Here is a 27,838-nt window from a genome sequence, read left to right as displayed (position 1 = left end):
GTAACAAACCTACTCCCCATGTAATCTCCTTACTACTTGGGTGACACACTGTAACAAACCTCCTCCTCATTTTTTCTCCTAACTACTGGGGTGACACACTGTAACAAACCTCATCCTCATGTAATCTCCCTTACTACTGGGGTGACACACTGTAACAAACGCCCACCTCATGTAATCTCCTTACTACTGGGGTGACACAAAGTAACAAACCTCCTGCCCATGTAATCTTATTACTACTAGGGTGACACACTGTAACAAACCTCCTCCACATGTTATTAACTTACTACTAGGTTGACACACTGTAACAAACCTTTTCCTCATGTATTCTCCTTTCTACTGGGGTGACATACTGTAACAAAACTTCTCCTCATGTAATCTCCTTTCTACTTGGGTGACACACTGTAACAAACCTCCTCATGTTATTAACGTATTACTGGGGTGACACACTGTAACAAAACTTCTCCTCATGTAATCTCGTTTCTACTGGGTTGAACCACTGTAACAAACCCCATCTTCATGTTATTAACTTACTACTGGGGTGACACACAGTAACAAACCTACTCCCCATGTAATCTCCTTACTACTTGGGTGACACACTGTAACAAACACCCTCCTCATGTAATCTCCTTACTACTGGGGTGATACACTGTAATAAACCTTCTCCTTATGTAATCTCCTTACTACTGGGGTGACACACTGTAACAAACCTCATCCTCATGTCATATCCATACTACCGGGGTGACACACTATAACCAACCTCATCCTCATTTTATTAACTTACTACTGGGGTGACACACTGTAACAAACCCCCTCCTCATGTAAACTCCTTACTACGGGGTGACACACTGTAACAAACCTCTCCTCATGTAATCTCCTTACTACTGGGGTGACACAAAGTAACAAACCCCCTCCACATGTAATCTCCTTACTACTGGGGTGACACACTGTAACAAACCTCCTTATTTAATCTCCTTACTACTGGGGTGACACAAAGTAACAAACCTCCTGCCCATGTAATCTTATTACTACTAGGGTGACACACTGTAACAAACCTCCTAATGTTAATAACTTATTACTGGGGTGAAACATTGTAACAAACCTCCTCCACATGTTATTAACTTACTACTGGGGTGAAACACTGTAACAAACCTTCTCCTCGTGCAATCTCCTTTCTACTGGGATGACACACTGTAACAAAACCCCTCCTCATGTAAACTCCTTACTACGGGGTGACACACTGTAACAAACCTCTCCTCATGTAATCTCCTTACTACTGGGGTGACACAAAGTAACAAACCCCCTCCTCATGTAATCTCCTTACTACTGGGGTGACACACTGTAACAAACCTCCTTATTTAATCTCCTTACTACTGGGGTGACACAAAGTAACAAACCTCCTGCCCATGTAATCTCCTTTCTACTGGAGTGACACACTGTAACAAACCTCATCATGTTATTAACTTATTACTGGGGTGACACACTGTAACAAACCTCCTCATCATGTAATCTCTTTACTACTGGGGTGACACACTGTAACAAAACTTCCCCTCATGTAATCTCGTTTCTACTGGGGTGACCCACTGAAACAAACCCCATTTTCATGTTATTAACTTACTACTGGGGTGACACACAATAACAAACCTACTCCCCATGTAATCTCCTTACTACTTGGGTGACACACTGTATCAAACCTCCTCCTTATTTTTTTCTCCTAACTACTGGGGTGACACACTGTAACAAACCCCATCCTCATATTATTAACTTACTTCTGGGTGAAAAACTGTAAAAAAAAAAAAAAAAAACCTTGTCATGTAATCACCTTACGACTGGGGTGGCACACTGTAACAAACCTCCTAATGTTAATAACTTATTACTGGGGTGACACACTGTAACAAACCTTCTCATCATGTAATCTACTTACTACTGGGGTGACACACTGTAACAAACCTCCTCCACATGTTATTAACTTACTACTGGGGTGACACACTGTAACAAACCTTCTCCTCGTGCAATCTCCTTTCTACTGGGATGACACACTGTAACAAAACTTCCCCTCATGTAATCTACTTTCTACTGGGGTGACACACTGTAACAAACCTCCTCACGTTATTAACTTATTACTGGGGTGACACACTGTAACAAACCTCCTCATCAAGTAATCTCTTTACTACTGGGGTGACACACTGTAACAAACCTCCTAATGTTAATAACTTATTACTGGGGTGACACACTGTAACAAACCTTCTCATCATGCAATCTCCTTACTACTGGGGTGATACACTGTAACAAACCTCCTCCACATGTTATTAACTTACTACTAGGGTGACACACTGTAACAAACCTTCTCCTCATGTATTCTCCTTTCTACTGGGGTGACATACTGTAACAAAACTTCTCCTCATGTAATCTCCTTTCTACTGGGGTGACACACTGTAACAAATCTCCTCATGTTATTGACGTATTACTGGGGTGACACACTGTAACAAAACTTCTCCTCATGTAATCTCGTTTCTACTGGGTTGACCCACTGTAACAAACCCCATCTTCATGTTATTAACTTACTACTGGGGTGACACACAGTAACAAACCTACTCCTGATGTAATCTCCTTACTACTTGGGTGACACACTGTAAAAAACACCCTCCTCATGTAATCTCCTTACTACTGGGGTGATACACTGTAATAAACCTTCTCCTTATGGAATCTCCTTACTACGGGGTGACACACTGTAACAAACCTCATCCTCATGTCATATCCTTACTACCGGGGTGACACACTATAACCAACCTCATCCTCATTTTATTAACTTACTACTGCGGTGACACACTGTAACAAAACCCCTCCTCATGTAATCTCCTTACTACGGGGTGACACACTGTAACAAACCTCTCCTCATGTAATCTTCTTACTACTGGGGTGACACAAAGTAACAAACCCCCTCCTCATGTAATCTCCTTACTACTGGGGTGACACACTGTAACAAACCTCCTTATTTAATCTCCTTACTACTGGGGTGACACAAAGTAACAAACCTCCTGCCCATGTAATCTTATTACTACTAGGGTGACACACTGTAACAAACCTCCTAATGTTAATAACTTATTACTATGGTGAAACACTGTAACAAACCTCATCCTCATTTTATTAACTTACTACTGGGGTGACACACTGTAACAAAACCCCTCCTCATGTAATCTCCTTACTACGGGGTGACACACTGTAACAAACCTCTCCTCATGTAATCTCCTTACTACTGGGGTGACACAAAGTAACAAACCCCCTCCTCATGTAATCTCCTTACTACTGGGGTGACACACTGTAACAAACCTCCTTATTTAATCTCCTTACTACTGGGGTGACACAAAGTAACAAACCTCCTGCCCATGTAATCTTATTACTACTAGGGTGACACACTGTAACAAACCTCCTAATGTTAATAACTTATTACTGGGGTGAAACACTGTAACAAACCTCCTCCACATGTTATTAACTTACTACTGGGGTGAAACACTGTAACAAACCTTCTCCTCGTGCAATCTCCTTTCTACTGGGATGACACACTGTAACAAAACCCCCTCCTCATGTAATCTCCTTACTACGGGGTGACACACTGTAACAAACCTCTCCTCATGTGATCTCCTTACTACTGGGGTGACACAAAGTAACAAACCCCCTCCTCATGTAATCTCCTTACTACTGGGGTGACACACTGTAACAAACCTCCTTATTTAATCTCCTTACTACTGGGGTGACACAAAGTAACAAACCTCCTGCCCATGTAATCTCCTTTCTACTGGAGTGACACACTGTAACAAACCTCATCATGTTATTAACTTATTACTGGGGTGACACACTGTAACAAACCTCCTCATCATGTAATCTCTTTACTACTGTGGTGACACACTGTAACAAAACTTCCCCTCATGTAATCTCGTTTCTACTGGGGTGACCCACTGAAACAAACCCCATTTTCATGTTATTAACTTACTACTGGGTTGACACACAATAACAAACCTACTCCCCATGTAATCTCCTTACTACTTGGGTGACACACTGTAACAAACCTCCTCCTTAATTTTTTTCTCCTAACTACTGGGGTGACACACTGTAACAAACCCCATCCTCATATTATTAACTTACTACTGGGTGACAAACTGTAAAAAAAAACAAAAAAAAAACCTTGTCATGTAATCACCTTACGACTGGGGTGACACACTGTAACAAACCTCCTAATGTTAATAACTTATTACTGGGGTTACACACTGTAACAAACCTTCTTATCATGTAATCTCCTTACTACTGGGGTGACACACTGTAACAACCTCCTCCACATGTTATTAACTTACTACTGGGGTGACACACCGTAACAAACCTTCTCCTCGTTCAATCTCCTTTCTATTGGGATGACACACTGTAACAAAACTTCCCCTCATGTAATCTACTTTCTACTGGGGTGACACACTGTAAAAAACCTCCTCACGTTATTAACTTATTACTGGGGTGACACACTGTAACAAACCTCCTCATCAAGTAATCTCTTTACTACTGGGGTGACACACTGTAACAAAACTTCCCCTCATGTAATCTCGTTTCTATTGGGGTGACCCACTGAAACAAACCCCATCTTCATGTTATTAACTTACTACTAGGGTGACACACAGTAACAAACCTACTTCCATGTAATCTCCTTACTACTTGGGTGACACACTGTAACAAACCTCCTCCTCATTTTTTTTCTCCTAACTACTGTTGTGACACACTGTAACAAACCCCATCCTCATATGATTAACTTACTACTGGGTGACAAACTGTAAAAAAAAAAAAAACTTGTCATGTAATCACCTTACGACTGGGGTGACACACTGTAACAAACCCCATTCTTATATTATTAACTTACTACTGGGGTGACCCACTGTAACAAACCCAATCTTCATGTTATTAACTTACTACTGGGGTGACACACAGTAACAAACCTACTCCCCATGTAATCTCCTTACTACTTGGGTGACACACTGTAACAAACCTCCTCCTCATTTTTTCTCTTAACTACTGGGGTGACACACTGTAACAAACCTCATCCTCATGTAATCTCCCTTACTACTGGGGTGACACACTGTAACAAACGCCCACCTCATGTAATCTCCTTACTACTGGGGTGACACAAAGTAACAAACCTCCTGCCCATGTAATCTTATTACTACTAGGGTGACACACTGTAACAAACCTCCTCCACATGTAATCTTATTACTACTAGGGTGACACACTGTAACAAACCTCCTCCACATGTAATCTTATTACTACTAGGGTGACACACTGTAACAAACCTTTTCCTCATGTATTCTCCTTTCTACTGGGGTGACATACTGTAACAAAACTTCTCCTCATGTAATCTCCTTTCTACTTGGGTGACACACTGTAACAAACCTCCTCCACATGTTATTAACTTACTACTGGGGTGACACACTGTAACAAACCTTCTCCTCGTGCAATCTCCTTTCTAATGGGATGACACACTGTAACAAAACTTCTCCTCATGTAATCTCCTTTCTACTGGGGTGACACACTGTAACAAAACTTCCCCTCATGTAATCTCGTTTCTACTGGGGTGACCCACTGAAACAAACCCCATTTTCATGTTATTAACTTACTACTGGGGTGACACACAATAACAAACCTACTCCCCATGTAATCTCCTTACTACTTGGGTGACACACTGTAACAAACCTCCTCCTTATTTTTTTCTCCTAACTACTGGGGTGACACACTGTAACAAACCCCATCCTCATATTATTATCTTACTACTGGGTGACAAACTGTAAAAAAAAAAAAAAAAAAACCTTGTCATGTAATCACCTTACGACTGGGGTGGCACACTTTAACAAACCTCCTAATGTTAATAACTTATTACTGGGGTGACACACTGTAACAAACCTTCTCATCATGTAATCTCCTTACTACTGGGGTGACACACTGTAACAAACCTCCTCCACATGTTATTAACTTACTACTGGGGTGACACACTGTAACAAACCTTCTCCTCGTGCAATCTCCTTTCTACTGGGATGACACACTGTAACAAAACTTCCCCTCATGTAATCTACTTTCTACTGGGGTGACACACTGTAACAAACCTCCTCACGTTATTAACGTATTACTGGGGTGACACACTGTAACAAACCTCCTCATCAAGTAATCTCTTTACTACTGGGGTGACACACTGTAACAAAACTTCCCCTCATGTAATCTCGTTTCTACTGGGGTGAACCACTGAAACAAACCCCATCTTCATGTTATTAACTTACTACTGGGGTGACACACAGTAACAAACCTACTCCCCATGTAATCTCCTTACTACTTGGGTGACACACAGTAACAAACCTACTCCCCATGTAATCTCCTTACTACTTGGGTGACACACTGTAACAAACCTCCTCCTCATTTTTTTTCTCCTAACTACTGGGGTGACACACTGTAACAAACCCCATCCTCATATTATTAACTTACTACTGGGTGACAAACTGTAAAAAAAAAAAAAAAAACCTTGTCATGTAATCACCTTACGACTGGGGTGACACACTGTAACAAACCCCATTCTTATATTTTTAACTTACTACTGGGGTGACCCACTGTAACAAACCCAATCTTCATGTTATTAACTTACTACTGGGGTGACACACAGGAACAAACCTACTCCCCATGTAATCTCCTTACTACTTGGGTGACACACTGTAACAAACCTCCTCCTCATTTTTTCTCCTAACTACTGGGGTGACACACTGTAACAAACCTCATCCTCATGTAATCTCCCTTACTACTGGGGTGACACACTGTAACAAACGCCCTCCTCATGTAATCACCTTTCTTCTGGGGTGACAAACTGTAACAAACCTCCTTATTTAATCTCCTTACTACTGGGGTGACACAAAGTAACAAACCTCCTCCACATGTAATCTTATTACTACTGGGGTGATACACTGTAACAAACCTCCTCCACATGTTATTAACTTACTACTAGGGTGACACACTGTAACAAACCTTTTCCTCATGTATTCTCCTTTCTGCTGGGGTGACATACTGTAACAAAACTTTTCCTCATGTAATCTCCTTTCTACTTGGGTGACACACTGTAAAAAACCTCCTCATGTTATTAACGTATTACTGGGGTGACACACTGTAACAAATTTTCTCCTCATGTAATCTCGTTTCCACTGGGTTGACCCACTGTAACAAACCCCATCTTCATGGAATTAACTTACCACTGGGGTGACACACAGTAACAAACCTACTCCCCATGTAATCTCCATACTACTTGGGTGACACACTGTAACAAACACCCTCCTCATGTAATCTCCTTACTACGGGGTGACACACTGTAACAAACCTCTCCTCATGTAATCTCCTTACTACTGGGGTGACACAAAGTAACAAACCCCCTCCTCATGTAATCTCCTTACTACTGGGGTGACACACTGTAAAAAACCTCCTTATTTAATCTCCTTACTACTGGGGTGACACAAAGTAACAAACCTCCTGCCCATGTAATCTTATTACTACTAGGGTGACACACTGTAACAAACCTCCTAATGTTAATAACTTATTACTGGGGTGAAACACTGTAACAAACCTCCTCCACATGTTATTAACTTACTACTGGGGTGAAACACTGTAACAAACCTTCTCCTCGTGCAATCTCCTTTCTATTGGGATTACACACTGTAACAAAACCCCCTCCTCATGTAATCTCCTTACTACGGGGTGACACACTGTAACAAACCTCTCCTCATGTAATCTCCTTACTACTGGTGTGACACACAGTAACAAATCCCCTCCTCATGTAATCTCCTTACTACTGGGGTGACACACTGTAACAAACCTCCTTATTTAATCTCCTTACTACTGGGGTGACACAAAGTAACAAACCTCCTGCCCATGTAATCTCCTTTCTACTGGAGTGGCACACTGTAACAAACCTCATCATGTTATTAACTTATTACTGGGGTGACACACTGTAACAAACCTCCTCATCATGTAATCTCTTTACTACTGGGGTGACACACTGTAACAAAACTTCCCCTCATGTAATCTCGTTTCTACTGGGGTGACCCACTGAAACAAACCACATTTTCATGTTATTAACTTACTACTGGGGTGACACACAATAACAAACCTACTCCCCATGTAATCTCCTTACTACTTGGGTGACACACTGTAACAAACCTCCTCCTTAATTTTTTTCTCCTAACTACTGGGGTGACACACTGTAACAAACCCCATCCTCATATTATTAACTTACTACTGGGTGACAAACTGTAAAAAAAAAAAAAAAACCTTGTCATGTAATCACCTTACGACTGGGGTGACACACTGTAACAAACCTCCTAATGTTAATAATTTATTACTGGGGTGACACACTGTAACAAACCTTCTCATCATGTAATCTCCTTACTACTGGGGTGACACACTGTAACAAACCTCCTCCACATGTTATTAACTTACTACTGGGTTGACACACTGTAACAAACCTTCTCCTCGTGCAATCTCCTTTCTAATGGGATGACACACTGTAACAAAACTTCTCCTCATGTAATCTCCTTTCTACTGGGGTGACACACTGTAACAAACCTCCTCACGTTATTAACTTATTACTGGGGTGACACACTGTAACATACCTCCTCATCAAGTAATCTCTTTACTACTGGGGTGACACACTGTAACAAAACTTCCCCTCATGTAATCTCATTTCTACTGGGGTGACCCACTAAAACAAACCCCATCTTCATGTTATTAACTTACTACTGGGGTTACATACAGTAACAAACCTACTCCCTATGTAATCTCCTTACTACTTGCGTGACACACTGTAACAAACCTCCTCCTCATTTTTTTTCTCCTAACTACTGGGGTGACACACTGTAACAAACCCCACCCTCATATTATTAACTTACTACTGGGTGACAAACTATAAAAAAAAAAAACCTTGTCATGTAATCACCTTACGACTGGGGTGACACACTGTAACAAACCCCATTCTTATATTATTAACTTACTACTGGGGTGACCCACTGTAACAAACCCAATTTTCATGTTATTAACTTACTACTGGGGTGACACACAGTAACAAACCTACTCCCCATGTAATCTCCTTACTACTTGGGTGACACACTCTAACAAACCTCCTCCTCATGTAATCTCCTTACTACTGGGGTGACACAAAGTAACAAACCCCCTCCTCATGTAATCTCCTTACTACTGGGGTGACACACTGTAACAAACCTCCTTATTTAATCTCCTTACTACTGGGGTGACACAAAGTAACAAACCTCCTGCCCATGTAATCTCCTTTCTACTGGAGTGACACACTGTAACAAACCTCCTCATGTTATTAACTTATTACTGGGGTGACACACTGTAACAAACCTCCTCATCATGTAATCTTTTTACTACTGGGGTGACACACTGTAACAAAACTTCCCCTCATGTAATCTCGTTTCTACTGGGGTGACCCACTGAAACAAACCCCATTTTCATGTTATTAACTTACTACTGGGGTGACAAACTGTAAAAAAAAAAAAAAAAAACCTTGTCATGTAATCACCTTACGACTGGGGTGACACACTGTAACAAACCTCCTCCTTATTTTTTTCTCCTAACTACTGGGGTGACACACTGTAACAAACCCCATCCTCATATTATTAACTTACTACTGGGTGACAAATTGTAAAAAAAAAAAAAAACCTTGTCATGTAATCACCTTACGACTGGGTTGACACACTGTAACAAACCTAATGTTAATAACTTATTACTGGGGTGACACACTGTAACAAACCTTCTCATCATGTAATCTCCTTACTACTGGGGTGACACACTGTAACAAACCTCCTCCACATGTTATTAACTTTCTACTGGGGTGACACACTGTAACAAACCTTCTCCTCGTGCAATCTCCTTTCTACTGGGATGACACACTGTAACAATACTTCTCCTCATGTACTCTTCTTTCTACTGGGGTGACACACTGTAACAAACCTCCTCACGTTATTAACTTATTACTGGGGTGACACACTGTAACAAACCTCCTCATCAAGTAATCTCTTTACTACTGGGGTGACACACTATAACAAAACTTCCCCTCATGTAATCTCATTTCTACTGGGGTGACCCACTGAAACAAACCCCATCTTCATGTTATTAACTTACTACTGGGGTTACACACAGTAACAAACCTACTCCCCATGTAATCTCCTTACTACTTGGGTGACACACTGTAACAAACCTCCTCCTCATTTTTTTCTCCTAACTACTGGGGTGACACACTGTAACAAACCCCATCCTCATATTATTAACTTACTACTGGGTGACAAACTGTAAAAAAAAAAAACACCTTGTCATGTAATCACCTTACGACTGGGGTGACACACTGTAACAAACTCCATTCTTATATTATTAACTTACTACTGGGGTGACCCACTGTAACAAACCCAATTTTCATGTTATCAACTTACTACTGGGGTGACACACAGTAACAAACCTACTCCCCATGTAATCTCCTTACTACTTGGGTGACACACTGTAACAAACCTCATCCTCATTTTTTCTCCTAACTACTGGGGTGACACAGTGTAACAAACCTCATCCTCATGTAATCTCCCTTACTACTGGGGTGACACACTGTAACAAACGCCCTCCTCATGTAATCACCTTACTACTGGGGTGACACACTGTAACAAACCTCCTTATTTAATCTTCTTACTACTGGGGTGACACAAAGTAACAAACCTCCTGCCCATGTAATCTTATTACTACTAGGGTGACACACTGTAACAAACCTCCTAATGTTAATAACTTATTACTGGGGTGAAACACTGTAACAAACCTCCTCCACATGTTATTAACTTACTACTGGGGTGAAACACTGTAACAAACCTTCTCCTCGTGCAATCTCCTTTCTACTGGGATGACACACTGTAACAAAACCCCCTCCTCATGTAATCTCCTTACTACGGGGTGACACACTGTAACAAACCTCTCCTCATGTAATCTCCTTACTACTGGGGTGACACAAAGTAACAAACCCCCTCCTCATGTAATCTCCTTACTACTGGGGTGACACACTGTAACAAAACTTCTCCTCATCATGTAATCTCCTTTCTACTGGGGTGACACACTGTAACAAATCTCCTCATGTTATTAACTTATTACTGGGGTGACTCACAGTAACAAACCTTCTCATTATGTAATCACCTTACTACTGGGGTGACACACTGTAACAAACCCCCTACTCATGTAATCTCCTTACTATTGGGGTGACACACTGTAACAAAACTTCTCATGTTATTAACTTATTACTGGGGTGACTCACTGTAACAAACCTTCTCATCATGTAATCAGCTTACTACTGGGGTAACACACTGTAACAAACCTCCTCCTCCTCATGTAATCTCCTACTACTGGGGTGACACACTGTAACAAACCTTCTCCCCGTGTAATCTCCTTACTACTAGGGTGACACATTGTAACAAACCTCCTCCTTATGTAATCTCCTTACTACTGGGTTGACACTCTGTAACAAATCTCCTCTTCATGATTTTTCTCCTAATTACTGGGGTGACACACACACTGTAACAAACCTTCTCCTCATGGATCTTCCTTACAACTGGGGTGACACAATGTAACAAATCTCATCATGTAATACCCGAAATAAAAAATGTCAAATTCCTGGTTATAGGCCAAGGGGAGGTGTAGGTCCATGTGCCCAGGAAGGTCAACCTTACCTGGGCAAGTCCTCCTGAAGGGTCCCCTGACTGACTTCCATGCCTAACAATAATTGAAAAACTGAGAACCAGTATGAGATCGGATTTGAAAGCTGAATCCAGCTCAGAGTTCCACGAGCTGGGCATGTCCGAGTGGTATGCGTTCATAAAACTGTATCGCAGCATCGCAAGTAGGTACCTTTGAACGGCCACCTGCCTCAGAATAGCAGGAGAGCACGCCGTCCGGCTGCTTTCTCAGGGTACGCCAGGGCCGAGCGCGGGCTCCCCTGGGGTCGAACCCCTGGTTTCTCCCTTGATATTTTCCAAGGGGATTGGGATGGTTCACGTACCCGAACCGGGGCAGGGCTGTCCCCGGGTGAAACCTCTGGAAGGGTCCCCTGAAAGGCTTCAATGCCTGTTGTCTCTGGTTCTCTGCATGTCAAAAGTCGCTATAAGGGGTGGGAGGCACGGGTCCCTGTACACAGGCAGGGCGTGCCGTCCTTGGGCACAGGATCGGTGACGCGGACCCCCTGGCGACGGGGAGCAGAAGCGTGGGGCGAGTCGGCAAACATTGGTGGGCGGTCCACCAAGGCACCCCGGCCCTCCGGAGGCGAAATTAAAAATTCCAGGTTGTCGGCCAGGGGCAGATGCGAGTCCAAATGCACAGGAGGGTCAACAGAACACGGGCAAGGCCTCTGGAAGGGTCTTCCATGCCTGTAGAATTTTGACACACAGAGAACCAGAGAAGGCTATATGGGCGGGAGGCGCCAATCCCTGTACCCAGGGACCCCAGGGTTGCGGGGAGCAGAAGCATCAGGCGAGTAAGAATACATAGGTGGGCGGTCCGCCAAGGAGGTTCGTCCCCAGGGGAGCCCGTACTCGGCCACTCTCTCAGGGTACGCCAGGGACAAGCGTGGGCTCCCCTGGGGACGAACCTTCCGGTTTCTCCCTTTGTATTTTCCAGGGGGATTGGGCTGGTTCATGTACCCAGCCCAGGGCTTGGTGGTCCCCGGGCGAAACCTCCGGAACGGTCCCCTGACAGGCTTCCATGCCTGAAGACCTTTGACACGCAGAGAACCAGAGAGGCTATAAGTGAGGGAGGCGCGGGTCCCTGTACCCAGACAGGGCGTGCCGTCCATGGGCACAGGATCAGTGATGCGGACCCCCCAGTGTCAGGGAGCAGAAGTGTCGGACTAGTCGGCAAACATCGGCGGGCGGTCTGCCGAGGAGGTTCATCCCCAGGGGAGCCCGTACTCAGCCGCTCTCTCAGGTTACGCCACGGCCGAGCCCGGGTTCTCCTGTTGACGAACCTTCAGGTTTCTCCCTTGGTATTTTACAGGGGGAAAGGGCTGGTTCATGTACCCCACCCAGGGCAGGGCGGGCGAAGCCTTTGAAACAGTCTCCTGACAGGCTTCCATGCCTGTAGACCGTTGACATGTAGAGAACCAGAAATGGCTATAAGGGCGGGAGGCGCAGGTCCCTGTACCCAGACAGGGCACGCCATCCTTGTCACAGGATCGGTGATGCAGACACCCCAGCGTCGGGGAGCAGAACCGTCGGGCGAGTCGGCAAACGTCGGCGGGCGGTCCGCCGAGGAGGTTCATCCCCACGGGAGCCCGTACTCAGCTGTTCTCTCAGGGTATGCGAGGGCCGAGCGTGGGCTAACCTGGGGACGAACCTTCCGGTTTCTCCCTTGGTATTTTCCAGGGGGATTGGGCTGGTTCATGTACCCAGCCCAGGGCTGGGTGGTCCCCGGGCGAAACCTCCGGAACGGTCCCCTGGCAGGCTTCCATGCCTGAAGACCTTTGACACGCAGAGAACCAGAGAGGCCATAAGGGAGGGAGGCGCGGGTCCCTGTACCCAGACAGGGCGTGCCGTCCATGGGCACAGGATCAGTGATGCGGACCCCCCAGCGTCAGGGAGCAGAAGCATTAGGCGAGTCGGCAAACATCGGCGGGCGGTCCGCCGAGAAAATTCATCCACAGGGGAGCCCTTACTCAGCTGCTCTCTCAGGTTACGCCAGGGCCGAGCGCGGGGTCCCCTGGGGACGAACCTTGAGGTTTCTCCCTTGGTATTTTACAGGGGGAAAGGGCTGGTTCATGTACCCGACCAGGGGCTGGGCGGTCCCCGGGTGAAGCCTCTGAAACAGTCCCCTGACAGGCTTCCATGCCTGTAGACCTTTGACACGTAGAGAACCAGAGATGGCAATAAGGGCGGGAGGCGCAGGTCCCTGTACCCAGACAGGGCGCGCCATCCTTGGGCACAGGATTGGTGATGCAGACCCCCCAGCATCCGGGAGCAGAACCGTCGGGCGAGTCGGAAAACATTGGCGGGCGGTCCGCCGAGGAGGTTCATACCCACGGGAGCCCGTACTCAGCTGTTCTCTCAGGGTATGCAAGGGCCGAGCGCGGGCACCCCTGGGGACGAACCTTCCGGTTTCTCCCTTGGTATTTTCCAGGGGGATTGGGCTGGTTCATGTACCCAGCCCAGGGCTGGGTGGTCCCCGGGCAAAAGCTCCGGAACGGTCCCCTGACAGGCATTCATGCGTTGCGTTCCCTGAGAGAACGGCTGAGTACGGGCTCCGGTGGGGATGAACCTCCTCGGCGGACCGCCTGCCGATGTTTGCCGACTCGCCCGACCACTTCTGCTCCCTGACGCTGAGGGGTCCGCATCACTGATCCTGTGCCCATGGACGGCACTTCCTGTCTGGGTACAGGGACCCGCGCTTCCCTCCCTTATAGCCTCTCTGGTTCTCTGCGTGTCAAAGGTCTTCAGGCATGGAAGCCTGTCAGGGGACCGTTCCGGAGGTTTCGCCCTGGGACCACCCAGGCCTGGGCTGGGTACATGAACCAGCCCAATCCACCTGGAAAATACCAAGGGAGAAACCGGAAGATTTGTCCCCAGGGGACCCCGCGCTCGGCCCTGGCGTGACCTGAGAGAGCGGCCGAGTACGGGCTCCCCTGGGGATGAATTTCCTCGGCGGACCGTTCGGGAGCAGAATTGTCGGGCGAGTCGGCAAACATCGGCGGGCGGTCCGCCCAGGAGGTTCATCCCCACGGGAGCCCGTACTCAGCCGTTCTCTCAGGGTACGCAAGGCATGGAAGCCTGTCAGGGGACCGTTCCGGATTTTTCGCCTTGGGACCACCCAGCCTTGTACTCCCATACTCAGCCGTTCTCTCAGGGTACGCAAGGGCCTAGAGCGGGCTCCCCTGGGGACGATTCTTCAAGTTTCTCCCTTGGTATTTTACAGGGGGAATGGGCTGGTTCATGTACCCCACCCGGGCTGGGCGGTCCCTGAGCAAAGCCTTTGTAACAGTCCTCTGAGAAGCTTCCATGCCTGTAAACCTTTGACACGCAGAAAGGGTCCTCTGGAAGGGTCCCCTGAAAGGCTTCCATGCCTGTTGACTTTTGACATGCAGAGAACCATAGACGCTATAAGGGGCGGGAGGCACGGGTCCCTGTACACAGGCAGGGCGTGCCGTCAATGGGCACAGGATCGGTGACGCGGACCCCCTGGTGATGGGGAGCAGAAGCATTGAGTGAGTCGGTAAACATTGGCGGGCGGTCCACCAAGGCACCCCGGCCCTCCGGAGGTGAAATTAAAAATTCCAGGTTGTCGGCCAGGGGCAGATGCGAGTCCAAATGCACAGGAGGGTCAACACGGGCAAGGACTCTAGAAGTTGTACACCCCGATAAATACGGTAATGTTCCCTTATGGTGCTATCCTTTTATAATCCATAATTTTTGGGCCAGGTAGTCTAATTACTTGGCGACATAATAACAGTATGAGTGCATGGTTTGGGAAAATAGATGCAGAAGGACAAATGGATGAAAGGATTGCCGCATCTGGCAACTTTACTGTTGGCTTTTTTTCAATGCAAAGGAGGAGCGTATAATTATTAAAAAGGGTATTTTTGGAGATGGACAGGCAGGCTGTAAAGGAGGAGGTAGGCCTGTATTTTGAACTTAAAAACTCAAATGGGATTTTGGGTTCAAAATGTGTATTTTTCCCTTATGCTGCTATCCTTTTATAATCCATAATTTTTGGGCCAGGTAGTCTAATTACTTTGCGACATAATAACAGTATGAGTGCATGGTTTGGGAAAATAGATGCGGAAGGACAAATGGATGAAAGGATGGCCGCATCTGGCAACTTTACTGTTTGCTTTTTTTCAATGCAAAGGAGGAGCGTATAATTATTAAAAAGGGTATTTTTGGAAATGGACAGGCAGGCTGTAGGGGAGGAGGTAGGCCTGTATTTTGAACTTAAAAACTCAAATGGGTTTTTGGGTTCAAAATGTGTATTTTTCACTAATGCTGCTATCCTTTTATAATCCATAATTTTTGGGCCAGGTAGTCTAATTACTTGGCGACATAATAACAGTATGAGTGCATGGTTTGGGAAAATAGATGCAGAAGGACAAATGGATGAAAGGATGGCCGCATCTGGCAACTTTATTGTTTGCTTCTTTTCAATGCAAAGGAGGAGCGTATAATTATTAAAAAGGGTATTTTTGGAGATGGACAGGCAGGCTGTAGGGGAGGAGGTAGGCCTGTATTTTGAACTTAAAAACTCAAATGGGTTTTTGGGTTCAAAATGTGTATTTTTCCCTTATGCTGCTATCCTTTTATAATCCATAATTTTGGGGCCAGGTAGTCTAATTACTTGGCGACATAATAACAGTATGAGTGCATGGTTTGGGAAAATAGATGCAGAAGGACAAATGGATGAAAGGATGGCCGCATCTGGCAACTTTACTGTTTGCTTTTTTTCAATGCAAAGGAGGAGCGTATAATTATTAAAAAGGGTATTTTTGGAGATGGACAGGCAGGCTGTAGGGGTGGAGGTAGGCCTGTATTTTGAACTTAAAAACTCAAATGGGTTTTTGGGTTCAAAATGTGTATTTTTCCCTTATGCTGCTATCCTTTTATAATCCATAATTTTGGGGCCAGGTTGTCCGATAACTTAGCAAAGTGAAAACAGTATGAGTGCCTCTTCTCTCCCCCTGGCTATTAGTGCCGCTGCCCCATTGCCGGCGCCGATAGCCAGGGGTAGAGAAACGGCGCCGGCAATGGGGCAGCGTCGTCGACAGACAGGGGGAAAGAAGAGGCAGCGGCACCCATTGCTGGCGCCGCTGCCCCGTGTCCCCCCACCGGAGGCCTGAAGCAGCACGGACCCGACCCCGGCAACAGGGTAATTATACAACTAGGGATGGGGGAGGCAACGGGGCAGCGGCACCGGCAATGGGTGCCGCTGCCCCTTATCCCCCCCTGGCTATCAGTGCCGTTGCCCCATTGCCGGCGCCTCTTCTCTCCCCCTGTATTTTGAACTTAAAAACTCAAATGGGTTTTTGGCTTCAAAATGTGTATTTTTCACTAATGCTGCTATCCTTTTATAATCCATAATTTTTGGGCCAGGTAGTCTAATTACTTGGCGACATAATAACGGTATGAGTGCATGGTTTGGGAAAATAGATGCAGAAGGACAAATGGATGAAAGGATGGCCGCATCTGGCAACTTTATTGTTTGCTTTTTTTCAATGCAAAGGAGGAGCGTATAATTATTAAAAAGGGTATTTTTGGAGATGGACAGGCAGGCTGTAGGGGAGGAGGTAGGCCTGTATTTTGAACTTAAAAACTCAAATGGGTTTTTGGGTTCAAAATGTGTATTTTTCCCTTATGCTGCTATCCTTTTATAATCCATAATTTTTGGGCCAGGTAGTCTAATTACTTGGCGACATAATAACAGTATGAGTGCATGGTTTGGGAAAATAGATGCAGAAGGACAAATGGATGAAAGGATGGCCGCATCTGGCAACTTTACTGTTTGCTTTTTTTCAATGCAAAGGAGGAGCGTATAATTATTAAAAAGGGTATTTTTGGAGATGGACAGGCAGGCTGTAGGGGTGGAGGTAGGCCTGTATTTTGAACTTAAAAACTCAAATGGGTTTTTGGGTTCAAAATGTGTATTTTTCCCTTATGCTGCTATCCTTTTATAATCCATAATTTTGGGGCCAGGTTGTCCGATAACTTAGCAAAGTGAAAACAGTATGAGTGCCCCTTCTCTCCCCCTGGCTATCAGTGCCGCTGCCCCATTGCCGGCGCCGATAGCCAGGGGTAGAGAAACGGCGCCGGCAATGGGGCAGCGTCGTCGACAGACAGGGGGAAAGAAGAGGCAGCGGCACCCATTGCTTTTGCCGCTGCCCCGTGTCCCCCCACCGGAGGCCTGAAGCAGCACGGACCCGACCCCGGCAACAGGGTAATTATACAACTAGGGATGGGGGAGGCAACGGGGCAGCGGCACCGGCAATGGGTGCCGCTGCCCCTTATCCCCCCCTGGCTATCGGTGCCGTTGCCCCATTGCCGGCGTCTCTTCTCTCCCCCTGTATTTTGAACTTAAAAACTCAAATGGGTTTTTGGCTTCAAAATGTGTATTTTTCACTAATGCTGCTATCCTTTTATAATCCATAATTTTGGGGCCAGGTTGTCCGATAACTTAGCAAAGTGAAAACAGTATGAGTGCCCCTTCTCTCCCCCTGGCTATCAGTGCCGCTGCCCCATTGCCGGCGCCGATAGCCAGGGGTAGAGAAACGGCGCCGGCAATGGGGCAGCGTCGTCGACAGACAGGGGGAAAGAAGAGGCAGCGGCACCCATTGCTGGCGCCGCTGCCCTGTGTCCCCCCACCGGAGGCCTGAAGCAGCACGGACCCGACCCCGGCAACAGGGTAATTATACAACTAGGGATGGGGGAGGCAACGGGGCAGCAGCACCGGCAATGGGTGCCGCTGCCCCTTATCCCCCCCTGGCTATCGGTGCCGTTGCCCCATTGCCGGCGCCTCTTCTCTCCCCCTGTATTTTGAACTTAAAAACTCAAATGGGTTTTTGGCTTCAAAATGTGTATTTTTCACTAATGCTGCTATCCTTTTATAATCCATAATTTTTGGGCCAGGTAGTCTAATTACTTGGCGACATAATAACGGTATGAGTGCATGGTTTGGGAAAATAGATGCAGAAGGACAAATGGATGAAAGGATGGCCGCATCTGGCAACTTTATTGTTTGCTTTTTTTCAATGCAAAGGAGGAGCGTATAATTATTAAAAAGGGTATTTTTGGAGATGGACAGGCAGGCTGTAGGGGAGGAGGTAGGCCTGTATTTTGAACTTAAAAACTCAAATGGGTTTTTGGGTTCAGAATGTGTATTTTTCCCTTATGCTGCTATCCTTTTATAATCCATAATTTTGGGGCCAGGTAGTCTAATTACTTGGCGACATAATAACAGTATGAGTGCATGGTTTGGGAAAATAGATGCAGAAGGACAAATGGATGAAAGGATGGCCGCATCTGGCAACTTTACTGTTTGCTTTTTTTCAATGCAAAGGAGGAGCGTATAATTATTAAAAAGGGTATTTTTGGAGATGGACAGGCAGGCTGTAGGGGAGGAGGTAGGCCTGTATTTTGAACTTAAAAACTCAAATGGGTTTTTGGGTTCAAAATGTGTATTTTTCCCTTATGCTGCTATCCTTTTATAATCCATAATTTTGGGGCCAGGTTGTCCGATAACTAAGCAAAGTGAAAACAATATAAGTGCCCCTTCTCTCCCCCTGGCTATCAGTGCCGCTGCCCCATTGCCGGCGCCGATAGCCAGGGGTAGAGAAACGGCGCCGGCAATGGGGCAGCGTCGTCGACAGACAGGGGGAAAGAAGAGGCAGCGGTACCCATTGCTGGCGCCGCTGCCCCGTGTCCCCCCACCGGAGGCCTGAAGCAGCATGGACCCGACCCCGGCAACAGGGTAATTATACAACTAGGGATGGGGGAGGCAACGGGGCAGCGGCACCGGCAATGGGTGCCGCTGCCCCTTATCCCCCCCTGGCTATCGGTGCCGTTGCCCCATTGCCGGCGCCTCTTCTCTCCCCCTGTATTTTGAACTTAAAAACTCAAATGGGTTTTTGGCTTCAAAATGTGTATTTTTCACTAATGCTGCTATCCTTTTATAATCCATAATTTTTGGGCCAGGTAGTCTAATTACTTGGCGACATAATAACGGTATGAGTGCATGGTTTGGGAAAATAGATGCAGAAGGACAAATGGATGAAAGGATGGCCGCATCTGGCAACTTTATTGTTTGCTTTTTTTCAATGCAAAGGAGGAGAGTATAATTATTAAAAAGGGTATTTTTGGAGATGGACAGGCAGGCTGTAGGGGAGGAGGTAGGCCTGTATTTTGAACTTAAAAACTCAAATGGGTTTTTGGGTTCAAAATGTGTATTTTTCCCTTATGCTGCTATCCTTTTATAATCCATAATTTTTGGGCCAGGTAGTCTAATTACTTGGCGACATAATAACAGTATGAGTGCATGGTTTGGGAAAATAGATGCAGAAGGACAAATGGATGAAAGGATGGCCGCATCTGGCAACTTTACTGTTTGCTTTTTTTCAATGCAAAGGAGGAGCGTATAATTATTAAAAAGGGTATTTTTGGATATGGACAGGCAGGCTGTAGGGGTGGAGGTAGGCCTGTATTTTGAACTTAAAAACTCAAATGGGTTTTTGGGTTCAAAATGTGTATTTTTCCCTTATGCTGCTATCCTTTTATAATCCATAATTTTGGGGCCAGGTTGTCCGATAACTTAGCAAAGTGAAAACAGTATGAGTGCCCCTTCTCTCCCCCTGGCTATCAGTGCCGCTGCCCCATTGCCGGCGCCGATAGCCAGGGGTAGAGAAACGGCGCCGGTAATGGGGCAGCGTCGTCGACAGACAGGGGGAAAGAAGAGGCAGCGCCACCCATTGCTGGCGCCGCTGCCCCGTGTCCCCCCACCGGAGGCCTGAAGCAGCACGGACCCGACCCCGGCAACAGGGTAATTATACAACTAGGGATGGGGGAGGCAACGGGGCAGCGGCACCGGCAATGGGTGGCGCTGCCCCTTATCCCCCCCTGGCTATCGATGCCGTTGCCCCATTGCCGGCGCCTCTTCTCTCCCCCTGTATTTTGAACTTAAAAACTCAAATGGGTTTTTGGGTTCAAAATGCGTATTTTTCCCTTATGCTGCTATCCTTTTATAATCCATAATTTTGGGGCCAGGTTGTCCGATAACTTGGCAAAGTGAAAACAGTATGAGTGTATGATGGTTTGGGAACATAGGTGTGGAAGCACAAATCGATGAAAGGATAGCAGCATATGGCAACTTAACTGTTTGTTTTCCAAAGCAAACGAAGAGTGTATAATTATTAAAAACTGTATTTTTGGAGATGGACAGGCAGGCTGTAGGGGAGGAGGTAGGCCTGTATTTTGAACTTAAAAACTCAAATGGGTTTTTGGGTTCAAAATGTGTATTTTTCACTAATGCTGCTATCCTTTTATAATCCATAATTTTTGGGCCAGATAGTCTAATTACTTGGCGACATAATAACAGTATGAGTGCATGGTTTGGGAAAATAGATGCAGAAGGACAAATGGATGAAAGGATGGCCGCATCTGGCAACTTTACTGTTTGCTTTTTTTCAATGCAAAGGAGGAGCGTATAATTATTAGAAAGGGTATTTTTGGAGATGGACAGGCAGGCTGTAGGGGAGGAGGTAGGCCTGTATTTTGAACTTAAAAACTCAAATGGGTTTTTGGGTTCAAAATGTGTATTTTTTCCCTTATGCTGCTATCCTTTTATAATCCATAATTTTGGGGCCAGGTTGTTCGATAACTTGGCAAAGTGAAAACAGTATGAGTGTATGATGGTTTGGGAACATAGGTGTAGAAGCACAAATCGATGAAAGGATAGCAGCATATGGCAACTTAACTGTTTGTTTTCCAAAGCAAACGAAGAGTGTATAATTATTAAAAACTGTATTTTTGGAGATGGACAGGCAGGCTGTAGGGGAGGAGGTAGGCCTGTATTTTGAAATTAAAAAACTCAAATGGGTTTTTGGCTTCAAAATGTGTATTTTTCACTAATGCTGCTATCCTTTTATAATCCATAATTTTTGGGCCAGGTAGTCTAATTACTTGGCGACATAATAACAGTATGAGTGCATGGTTTGGGAAAATAGATGCAGAAGGACAAATGGATGAAAGGATGGCCGCATCTGGCAACTTTACTGTTTGCTTTTTTTCAATGCAAAGGAGGAGCGTATAATTATTAAAAAGGGTATTTTTGGAGATGGACAGGCAGGCTGTAGGGGAGGAGGTAGGCCTGTATTTTGAACTTAAAAACTCAAATGGGTTTTTGGGTTCAAAATGTGTATTTTTCCCTTATGCTGCTATCCTTTTATAATCCATAATTTTTGGGCCAGGTAGTCTAATTACTTGGCGACATAATAACAGTATGAGTGCATGGTTTGGGAAAATAGATGCAGAAGGACAAATGGATGAAAGGATGGCCGCATCTGGCAACTTTACTGTTTGCTTTTTTTCAATGCAAAGGAGGAGCGTATAATTATTAAAAAGGGTATTTTTGGATATGGACAGGCAGGCTGTAGGGGTGGAGGTAGGCCTGTATTTTGAACTTAAAAACTCAAATGGGTTTTTGGGTTCAAAATGTGTATTTTTCCCTTATGCTGCTATCCTTTTATAATCCATAATTTTGGGGCCAGGTTGTCCGATAACTTAGCAAAGTGAAAACAGTATCAGTGTTTGATGGTTACCCCTGCTATCGGCGCTGCTGCCCCTTCTCTCCCCCTGGCTATCAGTGCCGCTGCCCCATTGCCGGCGCCGATAGCCAGGGGTAGAGAAACGGCGCCGGCAATTGGGCAGCGTCGTCGACAGACAGGGGGAAAGAAGAGGCAGCGGCACCCATTGCTGGCGCCGCTGCCCCGTGTCCCCCCACCAGAGGCCTGAAGCAGCACGGACCTGACCCCGGCAACAGGGTAATTATACAACTAGGGATGGGGGAGGCAACGGGGCAGCGGCACCGGCAATGGGTGCCGCTGCCCCTTATCCCCCCCTGGCTATCGGTGCCGTTGCCCCATTGCCGGCGCCGCTTCTCTCCCCCTGTATTTTGAACTTAAAAACTCAAATGGATTTTTGGCTTCAAAATGTGTATTTTTCACTAATGCTGCTATCCTTTTATAATCCATAATTTTTGGGCCAGGGTAGTCTAATTACTTGGCGACATAATAACAGTATGAGTGCATGGTTTGGGAAAATAGATGCAGAAGGACAAATGGATGAAAGGATGGCCGCATCTGGCAACTTTACTGTTTGCTTTTTTTCAATGCAAAGGAGGAGCGTATAATTATTAAAAAGGGTATTTTTGGAGATGGACAGGCAGGCTGTAGGGGAGGAGGTAGGCCTGTATTTTGAACTTAAAAACTCAAATGGGTTTTTGGGTTCAAAATGTGTATTTTTCCCTTATGCTGCTATCCTTTTATAATCCATAATTTTGGGGCCAGGTAGTCTAATTACTTGGCGACATAATAACAGTATAAGTGCATGGTTTGGGAAAATAGATGCAGAAGGACAAATGGATGAAAGGATGGCCGCATCTGGCAACTTTACTGTTTGCTTTTTTTCAATGCAAAGGAGGATCGTATAATTATTAAAAAATGTATTTTTGGAGATGGACAGGCAGGCTGTAGGGGAGGAGGTAGGCCTGTATTTTGAACTTAAAAACTCAAATGGGTTTTTGGGTTCAAAATGTGTATTTTTTCCCTTATGCTGCTATCCTTTTATAATCCATAATTTTGGGGCCAGGTTGTTCGATAACTTGGCAAAGTGAAAACAGTATGAATGTATGATGGTTTGGGAAAATAGGTGTAGAAGCACAAATCGATGAAAGGATAGCAGCATATGGCAACTTAACTGTTTGCTTTTCCAAAGCAAATGAAGAGTGCATAATTATTAAAACAGGGTATTTTTGGAGATGGACAGGCAGGCTGATGGGGAGGAGGTAGGCCTGTATTTTGAACTTAAAAACTCAAATGGGTTTTTGGGTTCAAAATCTGTATTTTTCCCTTATGATGCTATCCTTTTATAATCCATAATTTTGGGGCCAGGTTGTCCGATAACTTAGCAAAGTGAAAACAGTATGAGTTTATGATGGTTACCCCTGCTATCGGCACTGCTGCCCCTTCTCTCCCCCTGGCTATCAGTGCCGCTGCCCCATTGCCGGCGCCGATAGCCAGGGGTAGAGAAACTGCGCCAGCAATGGGGCAGCGTCGTCGACAGACAGGGGGAAAGAAGAGGCAGCGGCACCCATTGCTGGCGCCGCTGCCCCGTGTCCCCCCACCGGAGGCCTAAAGCAGCACGGACCCGACCCCGGCAACAGGGTAATTATACAACTAGGGATGGGGGAGGCAACGGGGCAGCAGCGCCGGCAATGGGTGCCGCTGCCCCTTATCCCCCCCTGGCTATCGGTGCCGTTGCCCCATTGCCGGCTCCGCTTCTCTCCCCCTGGCTATCGGCACTGGCAATGGGACAGCGGCACCGATAGCCAGGGGGAGAGAAGGGGCAGCGGCGCCGATAGCAGGGGGAGAGAAGCGGCGGTAGCAGGGCTCTAGACCCCAGAAATGGCAGGGGGAGAGAAGCAGGCAGCAATGGCCTCTCTCCCCCTGCCTTCCTGGGGGCTCTGTGGGGTGAGAAGCAGTGTATCGGGTATACACATACACACACACGCACCCTCATTTTATGAAGGATATTTGGGTAAAAAACTTTTTTTACCCAAATATCCTTGGTAAAATGAGGGTGCGTGTTATAGGCCGGTGCGTGGTACACCCCGATAAATACGATAATTTTCCCTTATGCTGCTACCCTTTTATTATACATAATTTTTGGGCCAGGTAGTCTAATAACTTGGCGGCATGATAACAGTATGAGTGCATGGTTTCGGAAAATAGGTGCAAAAGGACAAATGGATGAAAGGATGGCTGCATATGGCAACTTTACTGTTTGCTTTTTTTCAATGCAAAGGAGGAGCGTAAAATTATTAAAAAGGGTATATTTGAAGATGGACAGGCAGGCTAAAGGTGAAGACGTAGGCCTGTATTTTGAATGGGTTTTTGTGTATTTTTCCCTTATGCTGCTATCCTTTTAAAATCCATAATTTTGGGGCTAGGTACTCCGATAACTTGTTAAAGTGAGAACAGTATGAGTGTATGATGGTTTTGGAACATTGGTGTAGAAGCACAAATCGATGAAAGGATAGCAGCATATGGCAACTTAACTGTTTGTTTGTTTTTCCAAAGCAAATGAAGAGTGCATAATTATTAAAAAAGGGTATTTTTGGAGATGAACAGGCAGGCTGATAGGGAGGAGGTAGGCCTGTATTTTGAACTTAAAAACTCAAATGGGTTTTTGGGTTCAAAATGCGTATTTTTCCCTTATGCTGCTATCCTTTTATAATCCATAATTTTGGGGCCAGGTTGTCCGATAACTTGGCAAAGTGAAAACAGTATGAGTGTATGATGGTTTGGGAACATAGGTGTAGAAGCACAAATCGATGAAAGAATAGCAGCATATGGCAACTTAACTGTTTGTTTTCCAAAGCAAACGAAGAGTGTATAATTATTAAAAACTGTATTTTTGGAGATGGACAGGCAGGCTGTAGGGGAGGAGGTAGGCCTGTATTTTGAACTTAAAAACTCAAATGGGTTTTTGGGTTCAAAATGTGTATTTTTCACTAATGCTGCTATCCTTTTATAATCCATAATTTTTGGGCCAGGTAGTCTAATTACTTGGCGACATAATAACAGTATGAGTGCATGGTTTGGGAAAATAGATGCAGAAGGACAAATGGATGAAAGGATTGCCGCATATGGCAACTTTACTGTTGGCTTTTTTTCAATGCAAAGGAGGAGCGTATAATTATTAAAAAGTGTATTTTTGGAGATGGACAGGCAGGCTGTAGGGGAGGAGGTAGGCCTGTATTTTGAACTTAAAAACTCAAATGGGTTTTTGGGTTCAAAATGTGTATTTTTCCCTTATGCTGCTATCCTTTTATAATCCATAATTTTTGGGCCAGGTAGTCTATTTACTTGGCGACATAATAACAGTATGAGTGCATGGTTTGGGAAAATAGATGCAGAAGGACAAATGGATGAAAGGATGGCCGCATCTGGTAACTTTACTGTTTGCTTTTTTTCAATGCAAAGGAGGAGCGTATAATTATTAAAAAATGTATTTTTGGAGATGGACAGGCAGGCTGTAGGGGAGGAGGTAGGCCTGTATTTTGAACTTAAAAACTCAAATGGGTTTTTGGGTTCAAAATGTGTATTTTTTCCCTTATGCTGCTATCCTTTTATAATCCATAATTTTGGGGCCAGGTTGTTCGATAACTTGGCAAAGTGAAAACAGTATGAGTGTATGATGGTTTGGGAACATAGGTGTAGAAGCACAAATCGATGAAAGGATAGCAGCATATGGCAACTTAACTGTTTGTTTTCCAAAGCAAACGAAGAGTGTATAATTATTAAAAACTGTATTTTTGGAGATGGACAGGCAGGCTGTAGGGGAGGAGGTAGGCCTGTATTTTGAACTTAAAAACTCAAATGGGTTTTTGGGTTCAAAATGTGTATTTTTCCCTTATGCTGCTATCCTTTTATAATCCATAATTTTGGGGCCAGGTAGTCTAATTACTTGGCGACATAATAACAGTATGAGTGCATGGTTTGGGAAAATAGATGCAGAAGGACAAATGGATGAAAGGATGGCCGCATCTGGCAACTTTACTGTTTCTTTTTTTCAATGCAAAGGAGGAGCGTATAATTATTAAAAAGGGTATTTTTGGAGATGGACAGGCAGGCTGTAGGGGAGGAGGTAGGCCTGTATTTTGAACTTAAAAACTCAAATGGGTTTTTGGGTTCAAAATGTGTATTTTTCACTAATGCTGCTATCCTTTTATAATCCATAATTTTTGGGCCAGGTAGTCTAATTACTTGGCGACATAATAACAGTATGAGTGCATGGTTTGGGAAAATAGATGCAGAAGGACAAATGGATGAAAGGATGGCCGCATCTGGCAACTTTACTGTTTCTTTTTTTCAATGCAAAGGAGGAGCGTATAATTATTAAAAAGGGTATTTTTGGAGATGGACAGGCAGGCTGTAGGGGAGGAGGTAGGCCTGTATTTTGAACTTAAAAACTCAAATGGGTTTTTGGGTTCAAAATGTGTATTTTTCACTAATGCTGCTATCCTTTTATAATCCATAATTTTTGGGCCAGGTAGTCTAATTACTTGGCGACATAATAACAGTATGAGTGCATGGTTTGGGAAAATAGATGCAGAAGGACAAATGGATGAAAGGATGGCCGCATCTGGCAACTTTATTGTTTTCTTTTTTTCAATGCAAAGGAGGAGCGTATAATTATTAAAAAGGGTATTTTTGGAGATGGACAGGCAGGCTGTAGGGGAGGAGGTAGGCCTGTATTTTGAACTTAAAAACTCAAATGGGTTTTTGGGTTCAAAATGTGTATTTTTCCCTTATGCTGCTATCCTTTTATAATCCATAATTTTTGGGCCAGGTAGTCTAATTACTTGGCGACATAATAACAGTATGAGTGCATGGTTTGGGAAAATAGATGCAGAAGGACAAATGGATGAAAGGATGGCCGCATCTGGCAACTTTATTGTTTTCTTTTTTTCAATGCAAAGGAGGAGCGTATAATTATTAAAAAGGGTATTTTTGGAGATGGACAGGCAGGCTGTAGGGGAGGAGGTAGGCCTGTATTTTGAACTTAAAAACTCAAATGGGTTTTTGGGTTCAAAATGTGTATTTTTCCCTTATGCTGCTATCCTTTTATAATCCATAATTTTTGGGCCAGGTAGTCTAATTACTTGGCGACATAATAACAGTATGAGTGCATGGTTTGGGAAAATAGATGCAGAAGGACAAATGGATGAAAGGATGGCCGCATCTGGCAACTTTACTGTTTGCTTTTTTTCAATGCAAAGGAGGAGCGTATAATTATTAAAAAGGGTATTTTTGGAGATGGACAGGCAGGCTGTAGGGGTGGAGGTAGGCCTGTATTTTGAACTTAAAACTCAAATGGGTTTTTGGGTTCAAAATGTGTATTTTTCCCTTATGCTGCTATCCTTTTATAATCCATAATTTTGGGGCCAGGTTGTCCGATAACTTAGCAAAGTGAAAACAGTATGAGTGCCCCTT

This window comes from Hyla sarda, chromosome 11 (genome assembly GCF_029499605.1).
Source record: "Hyla sarda isolate aHylSar1 chromosome 11, aHylSar1.hap1, whole genome shotgun sequence".
Classification (NCBI taxonomy): Eukaryota; Metazoa; Chordata; class Amphibia; order Anura; family Hylidae; genus Hyla; species Hyla sarda.
The sequence above is the reverse complement of the archived record's forward strand: the minus strand, read 5'-3'. Positions refer to the sequence as shown.